Here is a 12,094-nt window from a genome sequence, read left to right as displayed (position 1 = left end):
ATGGAATCCAGGGACAATTATCAGAGGCAGTCCCCTGCAGAAGTAACAGGAAAGTCTTAAGGAAAACACTTAAGGCTGAAAGTAGCCACAAAGGCACCAAGATGCCAAACCTGAGAAGTGAGGAAGGAACTAAGGAAGAGAGTGGAGGAAGTTAAGTCAGAATCCCAGCACAGGGAACTACAGCCATGATTTTATAAAAATGTTTAATGGCGTTTAATCCATAAAAATACTGAATCACTATGCTGTACACCTGAAACTCATGCAGTATTGTAAACCAACTATCCTTCAATAAAAAAACAAGAAAGAATTCCCTGAACCTGGGATTCAAGTGCTCACTAAAGTTTTCTCAACAGGGCCTTCCTTTGTGATGTAAGTGTGGGAGGCGAGGGGAAGGGCACAGCCGGAGGTGACAGCTCTTGTGTGAATTAACGTTAAGTGCCTCCCAAGTGGCTGCTGTGCTTTCAGGGACTCTTGTTCCTACTCACCCCACCCGCACCTCTACCCCCACGCCATCCAACACAGCTCAGCTCACTTCATCTTCCTAAAGTGCAGCTCTGATTACATCACTCTTCGGCTCAAAAATTTTCAGGGACTTCCCACCACCGCAGGCCAAATTAAACCCACATCCCTAGTCCTAAAGGCAGAGAAAGCTGCCCTCCACCTCCACAGCGCATCCACACCTGTATCTCCCAGGAAGCCTCATTCCAGAGGCCACATTTTATGCTAGCTCATTAACTCTTTTTGGAGGGAAATTGTTTTTGTTCCCATGGTCAAGACAAGGACAGTAAAACTTTCTTGTAAGGGAAGGTAGGGATTTTTGTTATGTGTTAGGGAGGGGAGAAGGCAGGGTGGAATTGTTATTTTACTTTGAGGTAAATTTTTTTGCATTATAAAAGATCACTTAAAAGGTACATAAATGTGTTTATGGTTCTGCTCTGGATATTTAGTAAGTATCAGACTTGCTGACTCATCTTCCTAATATGATTAAAATGAAATCTGTGCCCAGGTATCCATTTGCAGTCCCCGAAATGAATTTCAGAAGAAGACTCATCATCAAATATTTTCATTAAATTCAACAAGTATTTACTGAACATCTACTATTTTTTCCAACCACCATTTTCAAGGCTGAAGAGGACACCAATGAAATAGAGACACAGTCTTTGCCCTCAAGCAGCTTACATTGTGGCTGGTGAGATAAAAGTCCCACGTAAATCACTTGACTAGAAAGCACAAGAACAAAAAGTGATGGGAGAGAAATATAAAGGGTGAAGGGGATTCAGAGAGAAAAAGAGATAGAGCAGGAAGATTTCTGAAGTCGGTGATGTCGTCCAGTAATCAGTTTAGTAATTCACAGTGAAAACTACAAAGGCCGAGGGAATCAGAATTCCAAAAGCATTCTTGATCTACAAGGATATTGCTTGGAGTCTGTGAGATTCTCAGAGCAGGACAGTGATTGGGTGAATTTAACAGTATCATCAAGAGAGGGTAGGTACACTGCCTCCAGGATTCCCTAAAACTATGAGATCTGATTCTTCCCCCAAACTCCAATATGCTTTCCATTTCCTTATATGTTTCACACCAAACAGAATACACAGATTGTATCCACAAAGCTCCAATATTTGAACACGGCCAGTCAACCAGACCAGTGATCTGGCATCAAAAGACAGACTGTCTGAAGTTGGGAGAACCAGAGTTGAATCCTGCTTCTATGACCCACTAATGCTGTGGCCTTGAGTGAATCACTCAGTTGTAATCCCCAGAGTCTATTTCCTCATACACAAAATAAAGTGTAACATCTACAGAACAGTTTTTGCTTTCAGTGAGCTCGTGTAACATGGAAGCCACTGGTAAACTGTAAGCCATTACACAAATAAAAACTCAGGTCATCCCAGAAACGAGATGTAGGATTACAAAGTTCCACCGCGCGGGCTCTGTGTGGCCAGTAAAAGACGAGAGGTTCTGCCACACACCACCACGCCACACTGCTGGCCAAAGCAAGGAGACGGGCAGGATAGGCAGAAGGGAGAACTATGAAATGATGTAAAAGCCACCCTCAGTCCGTGTCTCAGGTGGCTACAGAATGCTCAAGGTACCAAATGGGTTTTGCCCATATGACTGGTTTAATTAATGCTTGCCAACAACAATGAATAAATGAATGGGTAAAGTATTGAATGCATGAATGAATCAAAGTATAGTCAGGTGCAATGCTTGAAAAACAAAGCAGGGAGAGTCAAATGTCACAGAAGAGGTGAAAAAAATCATTTTGGAAAAATGAAACCATGTAGCCCAAGAAACTAACAGTGACGGGCTCCCCTCACACAACGAACCACAGCCCTTGTAAGTGGACGCTTACGGGTCCATGGGTCTGACATCAGTTTAGTAATACTCAAACCTTATAGAGAAAATGAAGAGATTCCCCAGGTTTCTACACTTGACATTGCTGCACTCACTCCATGCTCAAGAGCTACACTAATCAATCAAGTTCCAGGGAAGTAGCCTCAAGGAAGATTATTTTAGAAAAAGCTAAAAGTAGGTGTCAGCATTGCATAAAACATATGTAAAAGCATCCCTGAAAAACCACCTGACCCCATCATGTCTCAAGATGCCCACAGGTGAAGCAGACATTATTAGTTTGGTTTTGAAGTCTGCTCCCCAAATGATTAGACACGTCTCCTCTCTTCTTTAGCATCATTCATCAGATTTTTAAATGGCTCCAGCTTATTAGAGGAAAATTAAGTAACAAGCTGCACAATTTAGAATCATGAATAAAATTTAGACTTTCAGAAACTCAAATCTTGTGACCTAGACTAGGAATATGAAAGTTTCCCCAAATTTTCTGTTACTGTGTAAAGTGTTAATTAAAACATGAGTTTTCCGGAATTAAAACAAAAGTTACCAAACCCTAAAATCAGTATCATTTAGATTTCCGATGTCAAAAATCTGTTTGACAGAGCAGGCTTTATTATACTGACATTTTAATAGTCGCCAAAGTCCCGTTCCCACTAAATTCTGTCTTGGCAGCACCAAGAATTTGCTACAAGCCTAAACTCCTCCTAATGGAGAATTCTCTACTTCAAAGAGTGTTCCAAAGCAACACAGTGCAACAAAAAAGTTGGACTGAGCAAATCCTTGAGATTTCTATTCTTATCACAGAAACCAAGCTTTCTGCAAAATGATAATGGTTTCAAAAAAAGAGAGTTACTCAAAATATTCTTATACCTTAGATTTGAATCTGATACTATACAGTACAATTACACATCGTATCTCACTAACAGTAATACCTGATATTCTCACATTACCTCAAGATTACGACAAACAAATAATCATCAAAATGGTAAATGAAAGGATCTGGTTTCAAACTATAAATGACAACAGTTTCTAATCTTCTCACTTCCTAATCAGGATAGTTCTGCCTATGTGGTAAAGACTTAACAACATTTTCACTTAGATAGCATCCTAAACATCTTTCCGGGCCTCAAATCATTACTGTTAAAGGTTCACATAAAGCTTAATATTTTGCTTGAGAGAGCTTTCCAAAAATTTTGAAATCAAACCCCATAGAAAGCACTTGACTCAACTTACCCAGTGGCTAAATGTCTTTTACCAGCACTGGTAAAAGAGTGCTCCCACCAAATCAATTCGCTTAATTTTTCAAGTAGATCTGATTACCATCGTCTTTTGAAAAATTCAAAGACTCCACCTAATGAAGAAAGAAAAAAACCACAACAAAGAACAGTATTTAAACCAGAGCAGCATTATATGATCTATACATTAATAACACAGAAATCAAGTCAAGATGATTATTATCTCATCTCCTAAGTGACTGTACTACTTCTGTAAAACAACAAAATCATCTGGCAACTAAGTTAAATTTTCCAGTTTGGGGTAAAAAGAATGTTCAGGCATAGAAAAGTAATAAAATAACACAGCAAAGCCTAAGAGCAGAAGAGTTTATTTTCAGTACTGACTGGCACACGGACGTGATGACTACATAATGCCAGTTAGAATGCGTAAAATCAGAGATGAGGAAAAGATGCAACTGAGTACTTTGGAATTCTACGCATTGATTTTTATGAATTTACTAGTGCAGTGAAAATGTGGAGGCGGCAGATCTTTAAAGCTATTAAGCCCTAGTTACACACAACCTCTGTTGAAAAAGATAAACTAATACCCAGATAGAGCACTCGGAGAGAATTCACTGGCATAAATTTACAAATCATTCTTAGCATGCTATAACTCATTTCCCATAGAAAGGGTTTACTAAAGATCAAAAAACAGTTTAATTATGGTTCATAAATAATATCCAGTTAATTCTGTTCATTTTTAGCAGTAGATGCACCTTCTCTGAAGCTCAAATACTCAATTGCTGTCTTAGCTCCAAGAGAAAGTTTGAGAGATGGCAAAACTGTATTTCAAGTGATGAGAGCCTAAAGTAAATGGGATTCTGGGGGGCTGAACAGAAGAGTGAGACAGAAAATTGGACAGCTTCCAGCTACTTCTGAATACCCCCCAGGGTAGATTAAGTGTATTTTAAACTCCCAGAACATGACACAACTATATTTCAGTGAAAGTTCAAAAACCTATTGCAAGGCCATAAATACAGGATTTTTTATCATGCAATTTGGAATTAGCCACATACTGTCACTCCCTCAATTCCACTAGACATATTAGAAACATTGATAGTTTTTTACAAAAGGAGATTGGAATAGATTTGTTTTCCATTATTTGAAAGTAGATGCTCAAACAATACAAAACATTCCTAACAATCAGGAAGGCAAACAGCAATGATTAGATATATTAAGCAGAAATCCACAGTAGCCACAGGAAATGTGTCTTCACTTCCAAGACAATCAATGTCTAGATTCTGGTCTTACTGCTATTCAAGAAATAGTTCTCTAGGAAACTCATTTGGGTGCGGTCTCAAAAGACTTCTTCATTAACAGTGCTAAATAGCCTTAATTATTATTCTAGGGTTCTTGCCATAAATACAACAAGACAAAAGTCAAATGGCCTGGTGATTTCATTACATTGGATCAACAAATAGAGCACCTCAACAATGAGACACAAAATGGAACAACACCCATAATTACACTAAATTTCTAGAGCTATGAAAATATCCTTTTGTACTTTTCTAGGCCTTTTCTGAAACAGTTACAAAGGTGCTTTCAAATACTGTTTGGTAGCTAGCTTACTATCATCCCTGGAGCCTCACATCATGGTTCTGTGCTGGTAGACTGGTTAAGTTAGTCACTTTCCAAGAAAGAGCCTAGGGCACCTCCCACCATGATGCAGAATGACTTGAAGATTCTTAAGAATCCCTTTCTCAATGATTCTTCTGTGTATAATGTGAAACTAACTTATACAAAAGTCTAGCTCCTTTCTGTCTTTGTTCATTTTTTAGGTAAAGTACTGCTTTCTTAAATTATGTAGTTCTTGCCTTGTTTCTTACACCATTTTGTAATTAGCATTAAGCCAGTATCTTATTTAGGTTTTCAACCTATAGCAAGTATGCTCTAATTTCAATCAAACTATGGTTATCTGAGTGGTCAGCAATTTCAAATTACTTAGGAATATTTCAGCTGGTGTGGGCACCTCCTACCAAACTTCAAAAGCAGTAAGTACAAAATATATTAGTCACCTGTATGGATGATTCAGTTAAATGACTGCCCCTAATTGGCACAGATACAGATCTGTTTCCCAAATAACAAGGCAGCCTCATGTGTACAAACAACAATACCACATTCCTTAGAAATGTTTATTTCCTTAGAGGTGAGTAACACCTGAGATATGATCGTTGGTTCCCTATAACTCCTGTACCACCCAGGAGTGCGTACCTAAACTAATTTTATAACCTGATGAAAGGATTTGAGTCTACACCTCCTTGCCTTCCATTTGTTTTGATTGACTGCCTCACCACATTAGGAAAAAGGAAAAAAAACAAGACCAAAAAATGCACCTTAGTCAGGGGTATTTTGACTCCATCAGAAAATCTGAAGACATCTGAACTTTGTATTTCAGTCAGTTACATGGTCTAAACAATGGAGTAATTTATCACTAACTAATATTTGATCATGCTGGTCACCAACAGGTCTATTTCAGTCATTTTTGTGTAATAAACCCAGGTACCTACAGTGCAGCACTGGAGTGACTCTCTCTGGCTGAATGGTTTACCCCATGTCATGGTCAGGAACCATGCTCCCTGAGTTGAGCAGGCCACTCCCCAGGAACACGTTAGCTGTCCATGCTCTCGCAACAGTGAACACAGGAAATGAGCTCTTCCAGGAGCACTGAAAACTGCCACTTAAGGTAGTCACCGGCAGCCTGGAGTCACCTTGTGAACTGTGACGTCTTTATAGCCCTGGACTATAAAGGCTATAGTCCACTATAGCAGTGGTCTTGGAGCACCCTCCTTTTATTGAGGGTGAGAATGAGGCCCAGAGGGTCACAGTCACCTGCCCAAGGTCACACAGCCAGAAGGCAGGTTTCCTGACTACTCGTCCACCATTTTCCCTTTTACGTCACAGAGCTTCTTTGCCTCCCGTGGGCAAAAGTTCAACAATATTTAGCAGGAGTTTATTTATTGAGCACCAGCGACGTTAAAGATGCTTCTCAGTTTAGGAGGGGAAGAAAATGGGTGCAAAGTGAGTGAGGACAGATCCACAAATACCACGGATGCCATGCCACCCTCTTGACCACAATTACAGTCAAGTCACTTCTTTGCAAACTTAGTAAAAAAACTGGCTAAGTAGAATAAGGAGACTGAGATTACCTTAAGATTGTTACACACCCAAGACATCTTGGCATATTTTGGCAGAGCTCCAAAATAACATTTAGAAAGTAGTGCCCTGATGGCCAGCATTAGTACAGCTGCATTACTTAGTCATAAATATGTTTCCTTATAAATGCGTAACACCATTGAAGACATTTTTAACCAGAGAAACACCCTTAATCCCACCACCTGAACAATTAGTTTCATTCATCTTTAAAAATTCTAATCTAGTATTTATTTGCCCCCATGTAACATATTTTCACATAGATGTTCTTGTAACACAAGTATAATTATGTATTTTATTTTTCATTTAATATGAAAAACACATTAATATAAAAACACATTCTCTATTTGTATGTAGTTCACAAAGTTCTTGTTTTTACCAGCCACATAATATTCCATAGAGTTAACATGCTTACTTAGTCATTTCTGTAATAATTCCCATATGTGGGAGTATTTCAGACCTTCTCATTTATTTTTAACACTAGAAACATATTTTTTCCTTAAAGTATTAACAAAAATGCAATTATGAAATCAAAGGGTATGAATATTTTATTGACTCCATATTTATAGCCATATTAATGTCAAGAGATTGAAATCATCTGTAAAGCCACCAGCGACATATGAGCATTCTACTTTTACCAAACGTCCTCACCATTGTATGTGATTAAATTTGTCTGGTGGTTTATTTAATATAAATTGGTATTTCAGGGTTGTTGTTTCATTTTAACGGTGATCATAATTAGTCTTCTATTTTGAGATAATTTTATTGTGTTTCATCTTTAATACAAAATTTTTACATTTAGGTCCTAATTTTTGTAGTGAATTTCAATGGCCTTTTAATATGATATATATTAAAATTTCTACAAATTGTTCTATAAGTTTATTTTTAGATATTAACCAGTTAATATATCTGGTGTGTATTTGGATTCTCAGTGTGAAGTACATACTCAAAGATTTTTGACAAATCCTTGTCTTCTATAATACTATGTACTAAGCTTGCTACATTATGTTTTATGCATATATTGTATTATTACAGGTCCACTTCTGGGTTCCCCTGATCTACATATTTAAAATGGGATGTTTATTCAGAGCTAGCAAGTGTTTTGTGATTGGCTTTGTGTTACATAGTCTTCATGTGCATTATCACAAGAATTTGTACATGTTAGGAGGTTTTAATGACTGTTACTGTTTTATAGTATGTCTGAGTCCACAGCAGGCCTAGATTCTACTCCCTAATCTTTTATTTTTAAATATTCCTTGATATTTCCTTGTGTGCACATATATACTTGAGAAATTCTCATCTATTTTTCTCAGATTATATTATTTGATTGTGTATTTTCTACCCTCCATATTCAGCCGTACCCAAACAATTCTCATTAGAGGTTTGAAAAGAATTGTGTTGAATCACAAATTAAGCATCTTTTCAATATTTTGTTTGCCCATGTTTAAAAAAAACAGTATATTATAAAGCACCTCTACATCTATTACATTTTAACTTTTATATTCGATAAGAATTTACAGTCTACAAGTCTCCTCCCTCTGTCTTTCGTCACTTCCGTTTCCCTTGCTTAGGAATACTTCATTCTCAAGTCCAGCTACTAAACTGTGTTAATTCCTCACACGGTCCCCTGAGTAATATCCTATACATGTAGGCGAACACTGATTAAACAGAAGACAAGTATTTTAAGTCCTATCTTAATTGCCTCAACAAAAATAAAATTAAGCTATATGTAAATGACACAACCATCACAAAATAATAGCCTCCCAGGCAACTGCTTTATTTTCTTCGTACACGTACAAGACAAAGCCCTGAGTTCATTTAAAACAGGCTGAGTGGCTGAGGTTAACCTAATACCCTCCTCTTTTCCCTCTGTCTTGACCAAAGTCTCTTATTTCTGCTATCTGTGAAATGGGTTTGGATTCAAAGAGAGAGAAAAACCAACAGGAAAATGTAAATGACTTAAAAGTCAACAAAATACTTTAAACTTAAACTTGACAGAGAATAGCCTACACATTGTTGTACCTGATAATTAAATCCATATCTTGATTTAACAAACCTAGGTAGTCTAAAAAAAAAAATCTTGTATTTATGAAATCTATGCAGTGTGTGACGAACTGCAGACACTCTGTTGAAGGGAAGAGAAGGACAAACAGAAGGACCGGGGTTGGAGGCGGCGGGGAAAGCCAGGAATATCTGTGTGAACATTGGCAAATAAGGACAGAAGCTCTTTTCCATCCACACTTCGAAAGTCACACTTTGTGTCAAATTGAGTGAAAGCATGAATGATGAGCTTCTCCACTTTCCTGAAGAAAGAAACACGTAGAAAATGTGGCAAATATTTAATCTGAGCCTTGTTTCCTGAAAGACTGCAAGATGCCCACAAATTTTCTTTCCCAGAGTTCAAAATAGCAAGCTGAGTGGGTGTGAGCACTTCAAGTGCAAAAAAAAAAAAGTAACTAAGGAAAAGGAAATCATACTTTTTGCTCCTCAGTTTGAGAATTTTAAAGGAAGCCACTTAAAGGGATTTTAATGATTGGGATCACGATACAAATACAGTCCTAAATACTTAAACAGAGCCCTCAGGCCACTTTTAAATGGCACAGTTTTTCTGTAAAGATCAAATACACAACCTCATTGTTATAGTAAGAGTGGGCAGTTTCCAGTCTGCTACAACCAGATACCTAAATACAACACTGGCAGAAAAGGAAAGTTCACTGAAGGTTCATGGGGTCTCTACCCCTCCCAGGAAGTGAGTCTTTCTCAATAGTGCAATGAAAACTTCAACCTGCATATGAGTCACCAGGGGAGCCTGTTCAAATGTAGAATCTGATTCTGTAGGTCTGGGTGGGGTCCAACTTGTTCAAGTTCCCCGGTGATGTTTCCTCACCGGTGTGAGGTCAATACTTCGAGAAGCAAGACTCTAGTCTGTAACAATGGTTTGCTGCCCGCCAGACAGCAGAAATAATATCCAACCAACCAAAAATGTTTGCAAGGTACCTAACACTGGGCACTTGTTAGAAGAGATAATAAAGTACATACGATTAGCCCTAAGCCAACCCATAAAAAGTGATTTTTTTAAAATTAAATGCTAAATGCTAAAATACGCAGTAGTGATTCTAAGAATAACAGGAATTGAAAACAGGCAGAATTTAGTCAGGGCTAGAATAGTGGCAAGCAGCGTCAAAGAGCAGGTTGGACATGGTCAGGCCCCGGGTTGTGGGGATGTGGAAAGAGAAAGGGCAGGGGGCCAGAAAAGACCATTCTGGAAGGGAGCGAGTGCCTAGAATTCCAATGAGAAATTCTACAGTCACCTGCTTTGCGGCTGTAGATATTATCAGAAATTTTAACCAGAATTCACTTTTCACCAGGTGAAAGGAACTTCTGACCTCGTTTAAAATTTGAAGATTTGAAAATTGTAATGGTGTCTCTGAACAGTAAAGAAATGGGCAGTCGTCCCTCAGTCTTAATCAAATTTTCTCCACTGGCAACATCCAGTGTTAACAACGACATTTAATAGGTTTCAGCCTGGTAGCACAAAGTTGCCTTTTTTATCTATATATTTATGTCATATATGCCTTTGATTAACCTATGTCTTTAATGATTAATAACTTTAACAGCATTAGGATACAACATTTCACTACAATAGAATTAATAACCTTCTGTTAGAGTGTTTGAATTCTACTTTTATTATGAAAATAAACACTTCTATCTCCTAGAAAATACTTTTGGGTGGCACATACCCACACAACACCCCCGGCTCCGGCACTATCTTCCCTTTCCGCTCACACTGGCTGACAATGGGAAGAAAACACACATCCAGAAACAGAATGAAATTATTAATGAATTATATCTTAGGTTTTTGTTGTTTCAAATCTTCTTGGAGAGCTTTTCCCATCAACTCACAGTAGGTTGGACCCAACGGGGTCAACAGAAAGGGAACAGAGGATGGCCAGGGTCAATATAAACATGAAAATTCAAAGTCTAAACTTGTCTTACAAAAGAAAATTATGGGGATAGGTGGGTACCTGTAAGCTGCAGGAGGGAAGGGAGCATTTGAAAGGGAAACAGTACATTTTAGCATTCCCAGGTCAGGTGAACACTCTCACTGAGCTCCCATTCCATCCTTGGCACTACCAACCTTGTCACCTCATTGTGAACAAGAAATGACATGTGGTCTACTTGCAAATATTACACTTCACATTAAAGTTCAATGCCATGACTATGGTTTAACCACAATTACCTTCTCTTCTACATTCCTGTTCTGCGAAAGTTCCCTGTGCTTGCTGGAAGATGGAATTTAGATAATGGATTACTGCAAAACTGCAATTTCAAAGTCCCTAAACTTGAACATGATAAGATGCATACATTCCTATAGCTATGCTAAATAAGGCCTTGGTGTTCAGGATGCACCAGTGGCGTTACCTACTCCGCCAACCTAATACACACAGGCAGACACTCATTAATGACAGAGAAAGAGATTAATATGAGACTGCTAAATTCACTGTTAACCATGAATGGCTGCAGAATGCTAAACAGAAGGCAAACGGGCATGCCCTAATAAGACTGTGAAATTTATCTTCTCCAAGTTTCTTCCTCTTTCTTTTCTGAATCCTTTCAGGTGTCCTCCCCTAACTAGGTCATGGGACCATGCAGGCTGCCCTCCCCATCTACTGCAACAAAGAGCTAATCATCTTTTTCCTACTTGGTTGCCAAAAATGTAACATGTTCTCGTTAGGAAAATAACTTATTTTGTGAAAAGAAGCAAACAAACAAACAAAACTCGAAACATTATAAAATTTAACACAAATAAACAAATAATGGCTGGTGAAAAGGTATATCTGGGGTATGGATTTTACTAGAATAGAAGAGAGAACCACCCGCCACTCCCCTCCACCCCTCCGTGGGAGAAGCTATTACTAATCTATGAAGATCCAGTACAAGGCACCATGTCATCTAAACTGGCCTTTCAGTTACTTATAAGACATAGCCCCATTTTCTTCTTCCCTGCTATCTCTCATTATAATCCTCTGTGTTTATGCATCCACCTACTTTTAGAATCACCCAAAGATACTACCAGAAGTTTCAAGAGTTAAATTTACAACAGCATGGGCTTCTAACTACAAGCCTGGAACCACGGGGGAGAGAGGTTCAGTTGAGAGAGACTTCGTGAGCCAGAATTGATGTCCTCACTAACCAGGCTGCCAGGCCTAGATCAAATGAAGGGCGATGCAAAGTCCCCAGAGGAAGCTGTTCAACTCGTCGGGTCGGCTCTCCGGAGCCCTGCCAAGGAGGCCCTGCAGACTGACAGCCGACCTGGCAGA

At 38.5% G+C, this 12,094-nt stretch overlaps 1 protein-coding gene across 12 annotated transcripts in view; it reads right to left on the bottom strand.

Moving 5' to 3' along the window:
- The window catches only part of HIVEP2 (HIVEP zinc finger 2), a 179,389-nt gene that overhangs the window by 74,497 nt on the left and 92,798 nt on the right, over positions 1-12,094 (bottom strand). For 7 of the 12 annotated variants that reach the window (XM_074368247.1, XM_074368249.1, XM_074368250.1 and 4 more), the window contains one exon: positions 3,583-3,700. The exons of the other annotated variants lie outside the window; for them this stretch is intronic. The gene's annotated coding sequence lies outside the window, so the exon portion shown is untranslated. The remainder of the gene's footprint in view (positions 1-3,582; positions 3,701-12,094) is intronic. 12 annotated transcript variants of the gene reach the window in all.

Source organism: Camelus bactrianus, chromosome 8 (assembly GCF_048773025.1).
Source record: "Camelus bactrianus isolate YW-2024 breed Bactrian camel chromosome 8, ASM4877302v1, whole genome shotgun sequence".
NCBI lineage: Eukaryota > Metazoa > Chordata > Mammalia > Artiodactyla > Camelidae > Camelus > Camelus bactrianus.
This window is presented reverse-complemented; position numbering and strand designations above follow the sequence as displayed.